This window comes from Hyaena hyaena, unplaced genomic scaffold (assembly GCF_003009895.1).
Source record: "Hyaena hyaena isolate Hyena2069 unplaced genomic scaffold, ASM300989v1 scaffold_646, whole genome shotgun sequence".
Classification (NCBI taxonomy): domain Eukaryota; kingdom Metazoa; phylum Chordata; class Mammalia; order Carnivora; family Hyaenidae; genus Hyaena; species Hyaena hyaena.
Genome location: NW_024081278.1, coordinates 963943 through 972105, shown reverse-complemented (window position 1 = coordinate 972105; position 8163 = coordinate 963943). Strand labels below are relative to the sequence as shown.

The window sequence follows — 8163 nt, the reverse complement described above, 5'->3', positions numbered from 1 at the left end:
TACAGCTGTGTTTGAGGGATGAGGCAAATTGCGGTCCCCCTACTTCTCTGCCATCTTAACAGGACGCCATCCTGGTGTCGTGTTAGTTTTTTTAAAAAAAGCTATGTTACTATGTGAATGAACCATGAAAACCATAGTTGATAAAACACCATGAAAACACTGCTTGATAAAAGAATCCAGACACATGAGATCACACTTTTTTTTATTCCATTTATATGACATACCTAGAGGAAGCAAGTCCAAAGAGACAGAAATTGCCAAGACTAGGAATAGGGGAAATGGGGAGTGACTACTAATGGATATGAGGTTTCTTTCTGGAGTAATGTAAATGTCCTAGAATTATATAGTGGTGAATGGTTATACAACTGTTGAATATGCTAAAAACTGCTGAATTTTACCCAAGAAAGGGTGAGTTTTATGGTGTTTGAATTATGTCTCGATAAAACTATTATAAGAACTCAGCCCTGAGCTAAGCACCTTTTTTTACAAAAAGGTAATCTTATTATATTAGAAAGATGACTGACTGGCTAAAGTAAAAAGATAAGCTGATAATTTATTTTCATGATACTCTTTTGTGCATTAAAATTTTTTGTACTGTGCATACATACTAGCTGTGAAAATTGATTAACTTAAAGATATTTTCAATATTATTTATTCATTAAATATGTAGAAAGTTTTTATTCATGTAATACTATAGTAGATCCTTGCTACCTAAATTCTTAAAGAAAATCCTGTGGTATGTTTTATATAGTTCGAAAAGAATGATTATTAATGAACCCTTTATTACAAAGTATAAAATGATTTTAGAATTTCCCAGACCTTCAAAGCTGCAGTTGGGAATTCTGTTTTGAATCTGATTCCTATTCCTTTGTCTATATTCTGTCTTTTCCCTATGAGAACATTTAGAATTTTCCTGAAGTTCAGAAATTTGAGTGCAGCCTTTTCTTCATCATTAATGCTTTCTCTTGAATATATCTGAATATATTAATTATGGGAAAATAAAATGAGCCATGGGCTTTCTGCAAGGAATATCCTTAAAGGATCATAAATGATAGCTAGTTTCTGGCTTCTTCCGGCTACAATCCAGCTCAATATTTCTTCTTTCCATCTTAGCATGCTATCATAACAAATACTTGTTACCAAACACTGGCCTTTAACAGACACCAGGTCATGATTTCAGGGTCGTGGAGTAGAGCCCCACATTGGGCTTTGCATTGACAGTGCAGAGTCTGCTTGGGATTCTGTCTCTCTCTCTCTCTCTTACTCTGCCCCTCCTCTGTTCATGCACATGTGCTTTCTCTCTCTCTCAAAATAAATATTTTAAAAAAATTATCACTGTCTTTTGATCCGTACCACATCAAATAATAAATCTTAGATTCCCATTTTGAGATTTTCTTTCTTTCTTTTTTGAACATCTTTCTGTACTAAGCACTGTACAAGACAGATAAGATTTTAGTAGAGGAAATAGAAACTAGTCTAGGTATGTTACTCTGAAAAGAAATTTGGTGCATACATAATCATTTGAAAGACTGGAGAATGAAAGTCAGGGACCCAATGAGACATTTAGTTTCAAAATCATACAATTGTAGCTGTGATGTAGAAGTGAGAAAATGAGTGCACCTATTGCTACTAACCTTTTCTAGAACTGTTCCTCTCTGTAACCTTACACCTTTGAAGCTGGTGAGTAGTTGCCAGAATATGAATGGAGCTTGTTTTAGTGCTGCTGCAGCTAACAGAGGATGGCCTCTGCCTCCCTTTTACCTTCTAAATCTCATGATGTATGTAGGGCCCTGATATTTCTGAATTACAGAATTGTCTGAAAGGTTTTTGAAAGTTTAGTTCCTCTCATGTTGTTAGTTTTACTTTAATATTTAATTAATCTTGTTTGCTTATATGTCTGTATACATAGATTGCATGGTATTGGTAGCTAGAATTTACATACCTTACCTAAATAAGAAGCCCTGTTCACCTGGCAAATAGATAATGGATGCATGTTCTGTTTAAAGATGTCTTTTCTCTGATGATTATAGTGGGTGGGAAGAAGGTTGGTGGTACAGGGAAGGTGCATGGGAATGAGTAGGCTATCTTTTATGGCTTATTAGTAGTTTATAATGCTAAATTTCTCAATTTCTTTTGGCAGTTGGTAGTCACTGTGCTCACTATCTTCCTTTCTCTTATAAACCTGGTGCCCAATCTGAAAATTTCTGGAGTCAGAACTAAACTTGTCGGGCACCTGGGTGGCTCAGTCAGTTAAGCATCTGACTTTGGCTCAGGTCATGATCTCGCAGTTGTGATTTTGAGCCCTACTTTAGGCTCTATGCTGACAGCTCAGAGCCTGGAGCCTGTTTCACATCCGGTGTCTCCCTCTCTTTCTGCCCCTCCTCCCTCATGCTCTGTCTCTCTCTCAAAAATAAATAAACATTTTTTAAAAATTAAAAACAACCAGAACTGAACTTGGACTTTTATTCTGGAGAGAAACACTGTTTTCAGCTTCTCTGAAAACAGAATTGCTGTGTGGATTTTTTCCTTTTAATGAATTATCCAGCCTGTTGTCCAAGTCTTAGCCCTTTCAAAGTCCTCATTTAGCTCTCATTTGAAGGTTATACAAACACTTTACAGGCAAATCTCACTTCTGTAACTCCTTTCTTTCACCTGGATGAAATTATTAACTTCTTAGTTTGGTGGATTTCATTGGCAATCAGAGCCTACCTCCGTATCTGTCAAAATTCCTTGATACCCCTCAAAAGCTTATTGGTGACACTGTCCCTGAGTTTATAAGAACAGTATGGTTTTATGGCCTTATTTCTATTTTTATATGTATTCTGTAATTTCAGTGAAATTTGGGGAGGGTACAAAGGCAATTCATGTGTTCAATTACCTTTTGTGAACCAGACCTATTATTCTTAGATTTTTAACAAAAATCTAAGATTTGTACTTTCCTGGCTGCTTAACAAAATAATCAGTGTCAACAGCCTCTCCTTTGAGTCAGATAAAACAAATTTAATTTTTGTTTTAATTTCTCTTATTTTACTTTCCCCATGCACCTACCTCTTTACCTCTAAATCTCTTGGATTTGGTTATAATCTTAGAATTATAACTCTTCTGGTTACCTATCTTTGCTTAATACTTGTATTAAATTCCACAATTTCATCATCTAATTATTAATATTTAACTATAACTTGTATTTTCCTTTTCTTTTACATAATTATTTGCATTGTATGCCCCCCTAGTTCCTGGATTTTTTTTTTTTTTCAATTTTCTGGCGTAATTTTGGAAGTAGAATCCCTCGTCATCTGCTTCTCAACACTTTTTATTTAACTAGGGTGGTTATTATTATCATCCCCAGATTCTAAATGAAGAGTCAGAAGCTTAGGGTGCCTGGGTGGCTCAGTTGGTTGAATGCCTGATTCTTGATTTCAGTTCAGGTCATGATCCCAGGGTCATGGGATCAAGCCCTGCATTGGGCTCCATGCTGAGTGTGGAGCCTGCTTAAATTCTCTCTCTCACTCTATTCCTCTCCCCCACTCATGTGCACTCTCTTAAATAAATAAATAAGGAAAGAAGGAAGGAAGGAAAGAAGGAAGGAAGAAAGGAAGAGAAAGAAAGAAAGAAAGAAAGAAAGAAAGAAAGAAAGAAGAGAAAGAAAGAAAGAAAGAAAGAAAGAAAGAAAGAAAGAAAGAAAGCATCAGAGGGGCGCCTGAGTGGCTCAGTTGGTTAAGCATCCTACTTTGGCTCAGGTTGTGATCTCACTGTTTATGAGTTCGAGCCCCCTGGTGGGCTCTGTGCTGACAGCTCAGAGCCTGGAACCTGCTTCAGATTCTGTGTCTCCCTCTCTCTCTGCCACTCCCCTGCTTGCTCTTTGACTCTCTGTATGTCTGTTTCTCTCTCAAAAATAAATAAACATTTAAAACAATTAAAATAAAAAAGAAAGAATCAGAGGCTCAAAGAGAGATAAAGTTGACATTTTAAAGGTAACACAGAAGCTCATTGGCAAAGCCTAGACTCAAATTTAGGTCTGCATATTCACTGTTTGCTGTCTTTTGTTTTTCTGTTCGTTTCTTTTTCATATAGAAAATGTTCATGTAACACTATGCTGCTTACTTCACGTTTTTGTAGGAGTAGTTTTAAGGATCATTTTTAAATATAAATCTGCTTTTTATAGTTACTTTTGATGGTACTTGTACAGTCATGTTCATCTTGATTAGTTGAAGATAATTGTGAACATTAAGAATATGCTTTGACAAAATACTACATTAAGGCTGTCCGTAATTGTAATATTATGAAATAAGTATTCTTGTAATATGTGTTTTAATGCATGAATACCTTGAATTGAACATAGAATAAAATGAAAAACATGATGGATTATGTAACACAGGTATTTTTACAAGAAGATGGCAGATCATGTGAAGATTCACATTTGTTGGAGTTAAGAATGCCGACCGTAATTTACAATGTGTGTCTTCAAGACAGAGAAAAATATTATAGGAGATGCTAATAAAGCAGCTCATAAATAATAACGATTCTTTATATGACAGAAAAATAATAGCAAAGCAATAGCCTTTATGGACATAATGTAAAAATACTCAATAGTTACTAGCAAAACTGAATCCAGTAACATATACACCATGACTAATTGGAATTTATGCCAGTAATGCAAGTTTGGCTCAACAGATGAAAATCAATCAGTGTACTAAAATTGCAAAAGTATAAAGAAACACATGATTTTTCCAATAGATACAGGGAAAGCATTTAATAAAACTCAAAACTCTTTAAGAATTTCATTTCAAAATGAAAAAAATCAACAAATTAGTAGCAGAAAAGAAGTTCTTCCATGTGATAAAGGATGTCTATGAAAACCCACAGCTAACATCAGACTAAATAGTGAAAGATTGAAAGCTTTCTTCCTAAGATCAAGAAAAAGACAAAGAAGTGCACCCTCACTACTTTTATTCAACAGTGTACCAGAGGTTCGATCCAGTACAATTACACAAGAAAAAAAAAGAAGACATGAAAAGAAATAAGAATTTATTTCATGTACTTTCCTGGAAGTTGCACAAACCTTTTCTGGTAGCATCCCATTGGTCAGAACCTAATTATGTAACCACGTATAACTTTGAGAAAGTTAAGTAATGTAGTATCTATTCTTGAAAAACTTGTATCTGGTCAAAATTTGGGGCTTTTATTTTTGAAGAAAGGATAATAGGTATTAGAAAAGAAGTAATGGTTTTTTCACATTTATGCAATTTGCTATTTAAATTTTTTTCTTTCTCTGTTTCTTTCCTTCCTTTTCTTCATTTTTGTCTTTTTCTTTCTTTTATCCCATGGATTGCACAGGTTAAAAAGATTGCTAACTTAAGTGCAATGTTGGGGTGCCTGGGTGGGTCAGTTGGTTAAGCATTCAGCTCTTGATTTTGGCTCAGGTCATGATCCCATGGTTCGTGAGATGAAGCCTGAAGCTGGGCTCTGCACTGACAGTGTGAAGTCTCTTTGGGCTTCTCTCTCTCTCTCTCTCTGTCCCTTTCCTGCTCATGCTCCCTACCCCCAAATAAATAAATAAACTTAAAAAAAATGTAGTATGGTCCTCTGGATGAGATCGTGGAACAAAATGCTAGTAGAATCCAAATATAGACTGTAGTTTAATAATGTTGTACTAATGTTAATTTCTTAGTTTTGTAGATATAACATGGTCATGCAAGATGTTGACATTCGTGGAAGCAGGATAAGAAGTATACACAAACTCAGTATTATTGTTGCATTCTTTCATATATATAAAATTACTTAAAAATAAAAAGGTAAAAAAAGGTTAAAAAAAAAAAAAAGATTGCTAATACTCAATGGCCAGGGGTTTGACAAGAATTCTCATGTACTCTTGGTGGTAATATATATTATAGCCTGTTTTTAGAGAGCAATTAAGCATTATTTATTAAATTTTTTAAAATGGTTTTTTATTTATTTCTGAGAGAGAGAGAGACAGCATGAACAGGGGAGGGTCAGAGAGAGAGAGGGAGACACAGAATCTGAAACAGGCTCCAGGCTCTGAGCTAGTTGTCAGCACAGAGCCCAACGCAGGGCTTGAACCCGCGAACTGTTAGATCATAACCTGAGCCGAAGTCGGACGCTTAACCAACTGAGTCACCCAGGTACCCCAAGCATTATTTATTAAGTATAAATGTTTATATTTTTTTATTCAGAAAATCTATTTCTATCAGCAGGGCACAGTGGCAAGATGGCGGTGCACATTTCCAAGGAAAGGGAGTTTATAGCAGTTGGCATCTTTAATGCTGAATTGAATGAGTTTCTCACTCAGGAGCTGGCTGAACATGGCTACTCTGGGGTTGAGGTCTGAGTTACATCAACCAGGACAGCAATCGTTACCTTGGCCGCGAGGACACAGCTGGTTGTTCTGGGAACTGACCCCTGTGATTCAGAAGAGGTTTGGCTTCCTGGAGGGCAGTGTAGAGCTTTATACTGAAAAGGTGGCCACAAGAGATCTGTGTCCTAGTGTCCAGGCAGAGTCTCTGCATTACAAACTCCTGTGTGAAGAGTGGGACCAAGGCTGTGAGGTCATGGTGTCTGGAAAACTACAAGGACAGAGGGCTAAATCCATGATGTTTGTGGATGGCCTGATGACTCACAGTGGGGGCCCTGTTAACTACTATATGATTCTAGTGTGTACCATGTGCCGCTCAGACAGGGTGTACAGGGTATGAAAGTGAAGATCATGCCTCCCTTGGACCCAAATGGTAGATTGGCCCTAAGAAGCTCCTGCCTGATCATGTGAGCATTGTGGAACCCAAAGATGAGATACTGCTTATCACCCCCATCTCAGAACAAAAGGGTGTGAAGCCAGAGAGGCCTGCCATGCTGCAGCCAGTACCCATAGCATAACAAAGTTTCCTTGGCAGCTGGATCTGGAATCTGGATTTTGCTCTGTAAAGACCTTTAATAAAAATCTTTGAAAAAGAAAAAAAAAAGACAACCTATTTCTAGGAATTTCTCTTATAGAAACGTGAATGCTAGCTTTTGGAGTGTCTTTTCCCTTTTAGATAATTTGGCATAATTTCTCCCAATGAATCTAGGAGGTTGTTAGAGAGTGGAATGATTGCTTTTTTAACTTCAGAGGTAAAACAATCCTTAGTATGGTTTTATTCATTTATTTGTTTATTTATTTATTTGAGAGAGAGAGTGTGTGTGTGCAAATGCAAGTGAGGGAGAAGCAGAGAGAGAGGGACAAAGAGAGAATCCTAAGCAGGCTCCATATTGTCAGCACAGAGCCTGATGCAGGGCTCAATCTCACGAACCTTGAGACATGACCTGAGCCGATACCGAGAGTCAGACACTTAACAGATGAGCCACCCGGGCACCCCAGTATGGTTGATGTTTCAAGTAGAATGGAAATTAAGTTCCAAAGTGGAGCTGGTGAAATAATTAAGTTGCTAGACTTTTAACTAGAGGAGTAACAGGTCTGAAGCCCAGTGAGGAATATGAAGGATATGATGCAACCTCTGGATCTTGAGAAAATGAGGTGTGGAAGGGCTGAGTGGCCTCTAGTTGAGAGGGCTATGGGGTAATTTCCCATTTTAGACAAGGAAGTGGGTAAATGATCATTAAAAAGGAAGAGGGTTTACTATGTAGGTTTTAACAAATTTAAGTTTCTAGAGCACTGTGGAGACGTTTGAGGGGGCACATGGCAGTGGTTTGGGTCAGGGAACTAGAGATACTTAAAGATTGGAGTAGTTTACACTTTTAGCAGCAATGAGGAACACAGAAAGATGAGGTTGCAATGTAATTTATACAACTACTATTATGGTGAAATGTCCTGGGGTATTAGAAGTCGTCCAGCTTTTGGGAAATCTAACTAGCCATGCTTTCCTAGCCCTCAGGACTTGCATATGAATTTTTCTTGGTCTGGAACACCTCCATCTCCTTTTCTCCCTTTCCCAGCCCAGTTCAGCCTGTTTGGATCTATAACTTACATCAGGAAGCCTTTCCTGAGAGCTTTCTCTCCTTTTTGCATGTGTACTTTTTCTCTGGCAGCCTTTCTCACCATACACAGTGATCTCTTAAGTTCTGGAAGAAAGAGACCACTGTCTTGCAGAAGGTACAGCCTCTATGTAATCACTCCATAAATTGCACTTTATTATAGTAAATACTTGCTACTTT

General features: G+C 37.2%; 1 pseudogene; it reads left to right on the top strand.

Moving 5' to 3' along the window:
- The first annotated feature begins 6226 nt into the window (after positions 1–6226).
- On the top strand, positions 6227–6937 carry LOC120219758 (annotated as a pseudogene).
- The last annotated feature ends 1226 nt before the right edge of the window (positions 6938–8163 follow it).